A 14,421-nucleotide genomic window follows, 5' to 3' on the forward strand; every position below is an offset into this window, starting at 1 on the left:
ATAAAGCCTGGGGTGCATTAAGATGACTTACTTTCATTTTTCAGTGATTGTCCACGTGGCAAGATAAATGCTGTTAGTAGGAAAATGAACACTCCACTTTTACATGCTGGCTTTGTTGGGATGAGATGCATTGTTTATGTAAATATGGATATCAGATATGGGAAGTGGGCTTCCCACAGAAGAGACTGCCACCAAGCAAATATTTACACTTAACAAGTATCTGAGCACTTAAGATGGCATTAATCAAAAAAGCTGCCTTTGTCAATACGTGTGAGAAATGTGGTTTCTAGTGCTGTGTGGAACAACTGGGCCACCCTAATATTATCACAGTCTCGGTGTTGATGCTGCCACTTGTGATGTCATAAAAGCGATTGCCTCCTTCTTCAATAAATGCCAGTGCCCACAGGAGCTAAGGATTGCACACAGACCACACACTGTACATTAAAATATCAAAATGAAGAAAATAAATCTGCCACCAAAAGATGGAATTTCTGGTGCAGAAAAACTATTTTGAAGGAAGGAGAACTCACAAGCATGGAATATGATCTATTGGTTTCTAAGAGAATCTGAAGAACATACCGTGAACCTTTAACAGAGATATTTTCTCGTCTTGTCTACAGAAAAGATTTATGTACTAAATTAATGAGTAGCATAACATGGAGGTACACATCAGAAAAAGTTCTTTCTCTTTCTCACCCACTTTGATCTGCATTCTTATGCTACTGTCATGGTCAATTTTTATATAAGCTATTTGCAGCAGAAGTTAGAGTTGCCTCAGGGAAGTTTTCAAATTGCCCACAGGACTTTTTCATCCATGAATGTTCATTTTCCCATTGTATTTAGTTGGCTCTGTTTGGACTCATGAAAACGTTTGGTTGTGCAGCAAGTAGTCAACACCATGTATTTTTGATTTCATCAGAGATATATGGGAGAAGTGCAGTATAAGTTACATGCAAGTCCATTTTACATGTGGGATGCTAGTCTTATCAATGTGAATAAAAGAATAAACTAGCCTAGTAAACAAGAAATAATTCGCATCAAACACCTCATCTTGTTGAATTACATTTTGGCAGGAGCATTTATTCTGATATCCAAAAGCAACCCCCTTATTTATTAGAAATTTTCCTTTATGGTATAAGTACAGGGGAGTGGAGAAGTATACTTGAATATTAAAGCCTGAACAATAATGTTTGACTTCATTTTTTGTCAGAGAGAATTTAGCTTACCTTATTTAATAGAAGTGGATGGAACTTAAAAAGAGTTATGTTATAAAGAATGAGGAAATGGTTAACCTGTTTCTTTTGCTTTGCATCAATGAGTTATGTTTGTTTAAAACCTCAGTTGTTAAAGCTTTGTTTATGAGGCTGAAAAGTAGGTAATAATTTTGGACCAGATTTTGATACACATCTCTCCTTATACCCAATGATGAGTAGTTACTCCCACAAGTAGTCCTACCAAAACTAGCAAGTGGCTAAGGGTATGAAGAAGGTTGCAGTCTATCTGGAAATTGCTTCTAGGACAGTTGTTACAATTTATCTGGTTAGATTATACCAGCAGTTCACTAGTTTCTTCTGTTTCCATTGGTACCAATTTTGATAGACTAGAATGAGGTTATGGTCTTCCATATCAATACTGACTTGAGTCATGTGTGAATGGGAGTCTTATTCTGTTGACCATTAAGTTCATGCTGTAGACTGTTAATTTACGCTTTCAGAAATACACAGATTGTTACTAAATATGTATTATGTTATGATATAATGATGTGTTGTAGTGTTTGAGACCTGTAAAGAGAAGGTGCAAACATTACTATATTGAGTACCCCTAAGTAGTGTAAGATGGCCTTTGAAGCCATTCAGATGTACTTAAAATGTGTCTTCATTCTTGTTCTGCTTGTATTGAAGGTCTGCATGGTGAATAACAAAAGTGAATCATCTTCTACTCCAGTGGTCCCCAACCTTTTTCATCTGGCGGCACCAGACAATGAGCCACGGAGGACCGTGGCGGCGGACGAGCATCTGCTGAAATGCCGCCGACAAGCGGCAACGTCAATAGGCGTTGCCGCTGACCAGCAGCAGCATCCAGAGGCGTCTCTGCCGAAAATCGGCGGCATTTCGGCAGCGACGCCTCTGGATGATGATGCTTGTCGGCGGCATTTCGGCGGATGCTCGTCCGCCAGCTAGTACGCGGGCGCACTTAGACGGCCCGGTGGGCGCCACGTTGGGGACCCCGTTCTACTCTTACCTGAAGTAATATCCCAAAATGCACTTTGTTGGTGACTTCACCTCCACAGCGGAAGAGTGTTCAGAACATGCATAGCTTCCCACAGCTCCCATTGGCCAGGAACGGCAAACCCTGGCCACTGGGAGCTGCGAGCGGCCATACTTGTGGACGCTCAGGTAAACAAAGCTTCTCGCGACCCGCCAGGGGCTTACCCTGAACAAGCCGTGGACCAAGTTTGGGAACCCCTGGTCTATACGACAGATAAAGTTAGTTTGTATTCTCTCTAGTACTAAGCAGATTTCAAAAGTTAAAATTTTATTTTATACCTTATAAGGTATAGAATATTAAATATTAAAAAATGCATAGTATTGAAAGAAAATATAGATTTACCATTACTTCATATGTAGCTTACCTTCCAGGGCTCTTCAGAGGTTTGCAATGTCACTAGCTGCAGTTATAACACCAGCTGGGAACTCCGATCCATGATGGAGCTGCATTAAAAGAGAGAAATTAGTGTCTTAAGTTAGTGGTTAAGTTGATGGTCATGCACTGTTAATTTGAAAACAGTTGGTACATAATGTGTTTTTTTTTTTCTTTTTTGAATTTGAAGATAACCTTTAATGTGGGGGTTGAATAGTTTGGGGTCTTACAGGGATATACAAATCATTTGTGATAAGGCAATTGGTTTGAATCCAGCAGGAGTCAATAGTAAGCTAAAGTTACTAATACCTGATAGTAGATAAATATGCAGTTTCTAGTTTAATTTCTAATGGATAACATACAGCATCCCAAAACCTCCATTATGACTGGCACTCTTGTGGGTTGCCTTTGCAGACCCAATTACCTTCTCACCCTAGAATGTCCTCTCATATCAGATTGAAGGATATATTGCTATGTCAGTGAAAAAAGCTTGTGCTGCTACTGCCCATTGGTTTGCCTGCTCTGTAGATAGCAGATGTACATCTGACATCTTTCTTAAAGATTAAACTGGCATTAAAAAAAAAGATAAGAATCTGCCAACTCCCACTCCCCCAAAATCCAGGAAATTCAGACTTAGTTTCTTACACCATTGTTCTCACATATTGCAAGTGTATGAGAATAACGTATGATCTTACATACCATATGTGCTGCAAAAGGTGGGCATAGTGTTATGAATTAAGGATGTAGTGAGAAGCTTTTTCTCTGAATTTCCTAGAATTGTAGATTTAGACCCTGAACATTATTTTATTGTACAATTATTTTTTGTGTTTATGTTCTGTTTTGATCACTGTTCAGTATTTAAACATTTTCAAATGTGCAAAGATTAAATGTTTAATAAAAATTGCTTGTTGTTTTCAACATCTGTGTTCAGAGAACAATGGCCCACTGGAGTGCAGAAAGCTTGTAAAGTTTTCAAATGTATTGAGAATGACAGAAAGTTCAGTGAAGAGTTTGCTTTCCTCATTACAGAACTACTTCTGTGGCTGCGATTACACTAAGAGCATCTTTAATTGCTTTAAAATCTGAATGCATGATAAGAATGGATTAATTTGATTTTTCTGTTACTACAAGTAGCAGATGGTTTATGTCTTAGGAATGCTCATGTTGTAAAATGAGATCCCCAGCTCATTCGTGATTGGTCACTGTTAATGAAGCATGCTGTGCTGATTATTGATTTAGAAAATGAGGATGACATGAGTATTGTGTGTGTTGCTGTAATAAATTAAAGAGGAGTATTTTAATAGCCAGCAGACATACACCTTAAATAACATGAAATATTTGATTTTCTATTCAGGTGGTCTCTGCCCTGTCAAACTAATTTTATTGTTTATTAAAAAGATGTACTTTTATAGTTTCAGCTAACAAGCAGATGGTCGTCTTTACTTATTTCTGTTTTGTATTGCTGTATGACCGATCAGATGCATGATAGGAACCCAAATTAGCTTGTTGTCTGCAAAGCAATGGTATAGCCATGGGAGGAAATCTTTTGTAAGTATTGTGTGTGTGTTGGGGGGGGGGCATGTCTCTCCTTTTACATTCTGTAGTGTTTAATCCTCATTTGTTAGTCTAGGAAGTGAAGCTAAATGTGCTGACATGCATTAAAAGTTTTCAGTTTAACAGTTTTGATTCTTTCACCTTCAAACTTTTGAAAAATAGAGGAGGAGAAGAAAGTAGTTAAAACATTTCAGTTATATAGAATCACATAAACCTTGAGTAAATTTTACATTTCTAAGTCATGTAACAGGTACATCATAAAAGCCAGAGTAGTAGTTTATAATTGCTCAGTTATTCCTGTAACTTTTAAGCTTCACATACTGTAGCAGCTGTGGATTGTGGTGTTAGTCAAGGTCCAGTGGTGCATAAGTGACCTGTATAGCAAAATATGACCTCTTAATACAAAACATATGGATTCCTGTCTTGTGCTTAGTGAAGAGTTCCTATAGCATTATTCATATAGTTGTAGAGAAACACACAAGGACAGTTTTGAGTGCTCTGTATTATAATAATATAGTTAAAGAACACATTATTGGTTTTTCTTTTTTCAGTTTGCTCTTTTCATTCAACAAACACGACCTTAAATCTTTCTTCCTTGACCTCAAATCCAGCTTCGGTGCACTAGACTCACATACCTCAGAGACAACTCTAGCCAATTGTTTATGTATATCAATGTGAAACCTGGCTCTAGTGCCAAGAGACAGAGCCCTCATGCCTATTAGATTTTTGCAGGTATACTGGGCGGCAGCTTGGTTAATCCCTGTTGTGAGCCCTGCCTGTTTCTGACTGGGCATTTCCAAACCCAGATGGAATGAATCCAGTAATTGCTTCTGGGGACACCTTTTAAAGTCCAGTGTCTGCAAAGGCTATCTAGGAATTTATATTTGATGAGGAACACGGGAAGGTAGTCCTCAACCACTGCAGCCAGGCATTGTCCCATACTATGATGACTGAGCTGTCTCCTCTTTTGGTCCATCTATGAGAGGTGGAGTCCAAGGGGTTCTATCCCATGCTTATGTACATGCTTTCTGACAGCTCTTTCTTGGTAGCTCCTAGACTCATAGACTTTAAGGTCAGAAGGGACCATTATGATCATCTAGTCTGACCTCCCCCATATTGCAGGCCACAGAACCTCACCCACCCACTTCTGTAACAGACCCATAACCTCTGGCTGAGTTACTGCAGTTCTCAAATCATAATTTAAAGACATAAAGTTACAGATAATCCACCATTTACACTACTTTAAACCTGCAAGTAACCCATGCCTCATGTTGCAGAGGAAGGCAAAAAGCTCCCAGAGTCTTTGCCACTCAACTTGAATGACCTAAAGAAGGCAGCTTAGAAGAGCTAATGTTTTGGTCAACAGGTCTCATGATATATAGGATATTAGGATCATCTCTGTCTTGGGGAAATGTGTGGTTCCTTCTCCCATCCCTTCCTTCATTTTTCAGATGGTGAAGATCATGAATGGATCAGTTGTAAATGGACTGTTTGTTAGAGAGAGATGGCCGTCATATGTGAGCTGGAGATAAAAAATGAGAATCCCTGATCCCCTTTGTTATGGTTTACTATAAGTAAGGCTAAGATTTAGTCATGGGTATTTTTAGTAAAAGTCCTGGACCGGTCACGGCAATAAACAAAAATTCATGGCCCGTGACCGGTCCATAACTTTTACTATAAATACCCCGACTAAAACTTAGCAGCTCCTAGGGCTCTGGGACACAGCTACTCTGGGGGGCCCCAGCTCTGGTGGTGGGGGCTGACTGCCCCCTTCCACCTGTTTCCTCGAGGCCCCTGGAGACCGCTGCCCCTGGGACCGCTGCTACTTTGGGGACTGCTGCTGCTCCAGCAGCCTCCAGGGCCAGCTGCCTAGGGCTGCCCCAGCAGCCACCCGAGCAGCTGCCCTGGGTCTGCCCCAGCAACCAGTCGGTGCGGCTGCCTCCGTTGCCCCCTTGTCCCCCCAGCAGCCGCTTGAATGGTTGGCCCTAGGGCCAGCTGCTCGGGTGGGTCCCAGAAAGTCACGGACCATGACCTCAGTGACAGACTCGCAGCCTTAACTATAAGATACAGAAGGGGACAACACCTTAATTGTTCAGCCTTTTGGGCACCCTATATGGAAATAAGTGCATTATAACATTTCATATGTCCTTGTACTCCTGAAAACGAGTCAGCTATACTATTAACAATGCTTGGAATGCGGTGAGCCCTGTAGTATATGCTATAGATGAGGCAGGCAGTACAAAGGCTCATATCAATTGCATAACTTGATGAGAATTTGGATGTGTGAGCTGCTGTCTGATTCTCAGACCAAGACAAAACCTTTTTATCTTATCTCATCCCACAACCTGGAAAAATTTCAAAGGGATAATAATATTGTGTTGAGTCCAAATTCACACCAGTTTAGAGAGAGTCTCTTGAAACTTGCAGCTCTTACATTATAAACACTGAAATGCAGATCCCTGACTTGTCAGAGTATATAGCAGAAGTTCAGGTGACTGATGCCATACAGTTGCAGACGCATACTCCATTCTCATTCTAAAAGATAGCCTACTGTATTGCCATTCCTGACTCTTCCTTTTGACCTCCTTGTGGTCATGAGCAGGAAAGATGGGACCACTGAGTTTGTTATTGCAAAAGGTGAATCCCAGGATCTCACACCCATGTCTCCATCCACCTCCCTTAATTAGTCCATTTTTTCCTATATAAGCCTCAGTTTGCCAGTAATGATGTCTGTCTGCCCCCAGATTGGTCAAAGTACTGTCGGAGTCTGTTTTTTCTGGCTCTAAAGAGAATGAGACACTTCGTGAGTGCTAACAAATCTGGCACTGAATGGTCACATGAATGCCAATAAACAATAAGTTATGTCTAAAATGGGTAGGTGAAAGGCCGACCAGTTTGCCTTGCAACTACTAACTTCTACAATGTGCTAAAGGTCTCAGCGGGTCACACAAGTCGTGGTAGAAATGCATCCTTTACCTGGGAACCCAAAATGTTGAGGTAAACTCACAGTATGTGGAATATGTACTCGATAATGCTATTTTCCAGTAAAGCCCCACCTTTCACCATCTTGACAATGACCAGCTCAACTGAGTTCTCCTAGGGGACAAAGTCCATCTGGGGCAGGAAAGTTGATGAATTAATTTAAAAAAAAATCCTCAGTTTTGTTGGGGGATGCATCTAAGAGGCAAAGAAGCTAGAAACTGAGCATAAATTTCTGAAGGGACTGGCTAATTATGGTAACACCTCTTGTGGAATCTTCTCACAATTACTCTTGGGTGTTCCCTAGATTAAATGTTTATTAAATATATTAAATAGAACTACAAATCTTATTCTGGGAACCCTAAATCCATCCCTAAAAATTCTTCTAGGCAGGCAGTCTGGTAGAGATGCAGAACTTAATGAGTCTGACTCCTCCCTTTTTCTTCTGTTTTTTGCTCTTTCTTGTGGGGTAAAATAGTTCCCTTTCTCTGTGAAACTGCCTTTCGTCTTCCAGCAGGAGAAAATTGCAAGCTGGGCCCCATATTTCTAGCAGTTGTGCAGTTAGATTTATACAAGAACAATGCTCTTGCTTAAATGCTCAGAGTTTTCTTTCCCTGTTAGGGGAACTTTTGGAAGTTTGGAAGCCCTTATTGTTGGGGAAGAGAGTGGGAGACTCTCTGGTGCATCTGTGACCAGCAGCCTGCTGGGTGTGAATTGAGGCTCCACACATGAATGAGATATCATGTGTGTTATCTCCTCAGATATAAATGAGGGCAAACACTGCTCCACAAGAAACACTTTTACTCTGATGCCTACAAGAAATCAGCCAGTCAAGAAGACTAATTTATACAACAGTCAGAATTAGCTGATTTTATCATTTATTAAAAAGTAAGATGATTTGGAAGCATCAAGGAACCATTAAGTTGTACAATAGCTACCTTGTTGACTATATGGTATTTTCATTATTTTCACTTTTTGTCTCCTTGTTTTGCTTCACACTTGCCATGTGTTATATCAAATTAGGCTCTAAGTTTTGTGGGGCAGAGATCATGGAGCAGAGGCTAGGCCTACCTGTGCATTACCTAATACAATGGGGCCTTGATCCTGATTGAAGTTCCTAGGCACTACCACAACTAATAAATCCACCTCATATGTACAGTGCAGTACTGTATCTACTAGTGTATGTTCTCAACAACAGTGGATGGATGGAAATCCCCCCCAGATATTTAGACTCTAGAGTGGATTCTATATCAGATTTTAACAAATAATGTCTAATCTCTAAATATTGTTATGATTTTAATAAAGCAGAAAAGCTAGCTAATTACATTCAAAATTAAATTCCTTGCATCTCATTTCTTTCAGGGAATTTTTAAGATTTTTAAACACTGTATATTTTAGCTAATGTACCTCTATGGTGGGACCTAGTTACCATTAAGCAGTAGCAAACTAAACTGTTCCCATTTATTGTGACTTAATTTTTTCCTGTCAGTGGTTTTCAGTGCAGTGAAGGGTGGCAGTAATATCTGTAATACCTGGAGGGCAGAAAACTCATTTACCATGTATGTCCCAGCCAGGAATTGAACTCAGATCTCAAAAGCAAAAGGGCACTTAAATTACTGTGCCACCTATCAATTTATCTTGAATAGCAAAAATGCATTATTTTTCTACATGTAGGGTAGTGTTAGTGGAAAGAGATAACAGCACAAAAAATTAGGTAGACTATAAATGTCTATATTTGTATGTATATGGTATTCTTCAGTCATTTTGGGAGATACAGTTTTGTTACCATGCATAGCAGGGGCTGAAAGAGCTGTGCAGACTTACAGGGAAGGGAATATTTCACAGGAACAGCCCACTCACGAGTTCAAGGGGTGACATCTCTGGATTCTGAATTGTCCAGGTCTCAGCTGAATTTATGGTAACTCCAACATTGGCCTTGTAACAGAAAAAGTAAATGGGGAACATTAAATGCTATGTTAGAGACACAGATGATCCTTTAGGAGGAGGGGCAGAAGAACTCCATAAAAGATTAAACAATATCAAACCATTTTAAAATAGCTTATTGCATAGAGCTGATGAATTGAATGCTAATTGTAGGTAATAGAATGCAACACATGTGTAAACTTCCTTATATCTTGGGCTAACTTAGAATAAAATGTCTCCTTATATCAATTACTGTATACTAGTAAAGATCCCTACTGTTTTTGTTTTGTTTTGCTTCCTAAAACCCCCTGCTGCTGTTGATTACACCTAGATCTGCTACTGATTGCAACTGTTAAAAGGCAAAGATAGTGTGGATGGTTGCTGAATCATTTAATTGTAGAACTAATAAGATGTTTTCTCTGGGACATAACAGAACTGACTATATTAATAACCATATGTAAACTGTCCACAAAAACTCCCATTGCTTTTAAAAATTTTTGTAGATGTGAATCTAGTACTTGGAAGCTTAATGTGGCACGTCGGGTACAAGTTTCTTTTTTAAACAGTACTCCTTGGTATGGTTGAAAGGAAGAGGTGAGGGTGGAGGGGAGGGACCTGAGAGAAAACATGTAGTAGAGGATTTTCTTTGAAATTTTACATTTACAATTGTGTTTAAGTGCACTGTAGGAAAATTGAAACGAATAGAAAATTATATTAATAAAATACCATTGATGGAATGTTAAGGTTGTGATTATAGCTGCACAAAATTTCAGAAAATAAAAGGGGTTATTTAGTCTGCAGAAGAGAAGAATGAGGAGGGATTTGATATCAGCCTTCAATTACCTGAAGGGGGGTTCCAAAGAGGATGGAGCTAGGCTGTTCTCGGTGGCAGATGACAGAACAAGAAGCAATGATCTCAAGCTGCAGTGGGGGAGGTCTAGGTTGGATATTTGGAAACACTATTTCACTAGGAGGGTGGTGAAGCACTGGAATGGGTTACCTAGGGAGATGGTGGAATCTCCATCCTTAGAGATTTTTAAGGCCCAGCTTGACAAAGCCTTGGCTGGGATCATTTAGTTGGTGTTGGTCCTGCTTTGAGCAGGCGATTGGACTAGATGACCTTCTGAGGTCTCTTCCAACCCTAATATTCTATGATTCTATGAGCGCAGATAGGAAAGGCTCCAGACCAGCTGAACCTCAGGTTTCCAGGCAAGTGCTGAGGAGCACCATTTAAAGTGTATGTTTGTGGGAGAGATGGCAAAGATAATAGGCAGCAGGTTTAAAACAAACAAACAACGCACAGTCAACCTGTGGAACTCCTTGCCAGAGGATGTTGTGAAGGTGAAAACTATAACAGGGTTCAAAAGAGAACTAGACACATTCATGGAGGATAGGTCCATCAATGGCTATTAGTTAGGATGGGCAGGGATGGTGTCCCTAGCCTCTGTTTGCCAGAAACTGGGAATGGGCAACAGGGGATGAATCACTTGATGATTACCTGTTCTGTTCATTCCCTCTGGGTCACCTGGCATTGGCCACTGTCGGAAGACAGGATACTGGGCTAGATGGACCTTTGGTCTGACCCAATATGGCTGTTCTTATGTGCTTAGTTTTGCTCCCCTCCTCTTCCCCTCTCAGGCACCCCACCCCCAGCAGCCTGATCCTTCTTGTCTGTGAGCCCCTACACCCATCATCTCCATACAAATTTGAGCGAGTGGGATTGTGACCTGGTGCGCGGGGTAGCAGCACCCCGAGGGCTTAGCCCGGCCAAAAAGTGGTTGGGCTTGATGACTGGGTGGCCCTTCAGCTCAGCACCTTGTGTCTCCAGGTGTTGCCTGTCCCCTGCCAGCCCAATCAAATCCAGGCTCCTTTCTCTCACACCACCTAGACGGGGGTGAGATATGTTTTAAAAATTAGATTTCCTTCCCTGTGTTACTAACTTTTATAAGATAATTTGCTTTTTACCATTTAGCCTTTTTACCTTCTTGATTTACATTTGACAGTGCCAACGAAAATAGATGCCACTTTTATGGTTACTTATGGTCAGTTTATAATCCATTTCACTCTCCATTAGCAGGAGGCTGCAGTGTTTGGCTTCAAATACCAAGGAAATGAAATTCTTTTTAAAATACGTTTTTTCATGTTTTTTAAATTTCAGGGAAATATTTGTGTTGAGTTTTATAAAAACTCTTAATCACTTTCCTCCAAAAACAAAACCTGGGGCCTCAGTTGAGAGAGAGACTGCATTTAACCTGTAGAAGTGCCAGTGTACTAAAGTAGCAATGTACTTCATTTTTGCTTCTTTTCTCTCTAGTTAAAATCTAGAATTAAATTATAAGCTAGAATAATGTCTGACTTACACTAACAGCATTGTGAGGCGTTAGAGGAAAAAACAGCATCATGTGCACAGATAATGAAGTGATAGTTTTGTGAGTGTTTGTGTTGTGTATATACGCTACAGATTTAGAAACTAGTGCTGGAAGGGGAAGAGCTAATCTGAACTTCAGATAGTAGTGATATTTTGCTGGAGCATACTGTACATGCAGTAAAAATAATGTTTAAAAAGTGTAAAACATTAGTTACAATACATATTCATTTATTCCATACAAATTTCAATTTTAGAATTACAAAGCTCACCAAGGGACTATAATAATATCTTGTGGAATAAAGGGTCAAATTGTTTGCTTTGGCTTCTTTGTCCCTCTAATTATCCAAATTCATTGTTCTTTGATTAACAGGGAGAATAGGAGAAAACTATTCTGTTGTTTCTGAGAAGCACACTGTAGGAAGAAAAGTCTGCTGATCACAGAACTTACTTTTCTTCTTCTGTTCCTGCCTGCCTTCATTTTCTGCAAAGACTAAGGTATTGTTGTACTCCTTATTTTAAATTAATATACGATAACATAATATTCGGGTGGTGTAGGAGTTGGTTTCCTCTTCAGTCTGTTTTGGTGTTATTTTCTTGAACTTGTTTTTTTCAGAGTTCAATCTTATCATGCTTTAAATAAAGAATGGTGAGAATATGGGATAATATATTTTAGGGGTCCAGGGAAAATAGATTTAACCTTTTACCATGTGACAAGTGAGTCTGGAGATGGCTTTCTGGGATTCCATGTAGGGTTCTCAAAGACATCCAGAGATAGTGGGTTCTGGTTACAAGTACAATGATATGTTTTCTAAATGCAAATGGTGAACATTCAACCTGACCTCTGAAAGTCCAGCTGCTGTTCTTTTTGACTTTGACATAACTAATAAAGATTCTGCAGTTAGAATTTCATTGTACTGATGTGAATCAGAAGAAAATGAATCTTGGAATATCTGAGTATACTGTGTGTACAATAATATGTATATGTGTGTGTGAGGAAACAAATGCAAACTGTAAAGGGGAGCTATAATAGTCAACCTAGTTCCTCCTCCTCCATTCCCAAACATGAAAAACCAGATGGTCATGTTGACAATTACCTGTTTGCTGTTGAACTCTTCTAGTGTACCAATGTTTGCAAGAAGTGTTTACTTGCATACTAAGATCAAATATCTGTACTCAACATTAGCTTTTCGTTGCAGTTTTCAGAAAGGTCAAACTGAAGCTCACCAACTCACGGGGAAACAACTGCAGTCCCGTTGTGCTTTTGCAGAGTATTCTTTACTTAAACCCCTATCATCACCACCTCCATTTCTTTGGCTTGTCATGAACAGCTCCATCAGAATAAAACCCAGTACTCCTAACAAGAAACAAGGCTTGTAGGGGGGGAAAAATCACAAACATTCTTGACAGAAATAGTTCCCTTATTTAACTTACTAGCAGGCAAGTGTGCATGTCAAAAAACACACTTGTTTGCTGTGAGGTATGCGATAGCTGATCAGTAAAGAAACTTAATTGCTGCTCAGGGTTTAGGTCACTGTTCATTCATTCATTTATTCCTGGAGCTATGAACTATTCATATGTTGCCACAGTATGTTACTTACACAAGACTGATGGTGAAGGAAATAAGAGCTTAGATGCCTCACAGATATAGACATTGGGGGATTAACATGTCTACTTCATTAATATATATGTGCATACATTTATGTTGGAGTATTGAAGCTGTTTCCAATAAGATCAAAATAGCTATCTCTCTTAAGGTCTGCTGTAGCCATTAAAAATATTTTAAAAATCGGCATTAGCTTTGTCAGTTTCTTAATAGTTTGACTTTTCTCTGTTTCTTTTTGTTTGTCAGTGGGGATAAAAGTGCAGACAAAACCTGCCCTTTACTCTGATGCCCAATTTTCCCTTTATTTTTCCCTACTAGGTCTTTCCTATCCATTTGCTTGCTGTCACTGAGCATATATGATTCCCTATGGATTGGCATGCATGCATATTATGAGTGATGTTTCTGGCAGCATATCCCCTGTACATGGTACTAGGTCTGACTTTCAAAAGTGCTAGGCATCCATAGTCCACATTTACTTTATCTGGAGATATGGGTGCTGAGCACTTTTGAAAATTAGGTTCCCCCATGCCTAATTTCAACTAGCCTAGGAAATGAAGTTGTAATTTCTTAGGGTTCTGGAGACTATGGATCTGTTACTTGAAATTAGGTCCCTCTATATGACAGCGCACCCTCCTCCACACTGGACTGCATTGCCACTGCTATCTTTTTAATTAATGATCTAGCATTCTGGCCCTGCAAAAGTCGGTTTTGACACTGTTAAACACTTCAGTACCAATCTTTATTGGAGCTCTTTAAAATATATTTAGAATGTGTAAACCACTTTGATATATAGAAGCACGCACCCTAATGAGATTACATTAAGTATCCTAATAAGATCAAGGCTTGAAATTATGCTTTTCCGGATTTGGGTGATATAAATTAATTTTGCTTTAAGCCAGTGTCTGTGTTCTAGTTCAGTTTAGATATTGGTTTCAAATATTCTCATTGCAATTTATTTGGGCATCTCTTTAAATAAAAATCTTCTCTCAATTGTGCTATTAACTTTTCCTCTCATTCCAAGACACTGAAGCTACAGATTATCTAGGCATTGTTGTAATTATTAAATTAACAAGTAAATTATGAAGAGAAAAACAGTGGTTGATCACTGAACCCTGCTGACGCTGGTCTTTCACTTCTCATTTGAGTCTAACATAATATATAAAATTAATACAGTATTATCAATTTAAATTCCTTGTGAACAGAAATCCTCATCACAAAACCATCATACAGAGAAAGTGATTTCTCTTCAGCAAGTCTCTACAAGTACGTTTGAACCTAAAATATATATGAAACTTCTAGGACAGCCTAAATTAATTGTTATTCCTAGTATCTGAATGGTGGAGGCTGAAGTGTT

The 14,421-nt window shown here is 39.4% G+C and overlaps 1 protein-coding gene across 3 annotated transcripts in view; it reads left to right on the forward strand.

Annotated features, from left to right (window-relative positions):
* TBC1D5 (TBC1 domain family member 5) overlaps window positions 1-14,421 on the forward strand; it is a 472,654-nt gene that overhangs the window by 140,053 nt on the left and 318,180 nt on the right. For 2 of the 3 annotated variants that reach the window (XM_024197361.1, XM_029910981.1), the window contains exon 3: window positions 11,835-11,959. The exons of the other annotated variant lie outside the window; for it this stretch is intronic. The gene's annotated coding sequence lies outside the window, so the exon portion shown is untranslated. The remainder of the gene's footprint in view (window positions 1-11,834; window positions 11,960-14,421) is intronic. 3 annotated transcript variants of the gene reach the window in all.

The sequence above is a fragment of the Terrapene carolina genome, unplaced genomic scaffold, assembly GCF_002925995.2.
Source record: "Terrapene carolina triunguis isolate 2854851 unplaced genomic scaffold, T_m_triunguis-2.0 Scaffold84, whole genome shotgun sequence".
In the NCBI taxonomy this organism is placed as follows: domain Eukaryota; kingdom Metazoa; phylum Chordata; order Testudines; family Emydidae; genus Terrapene; species Terrapene triunguis.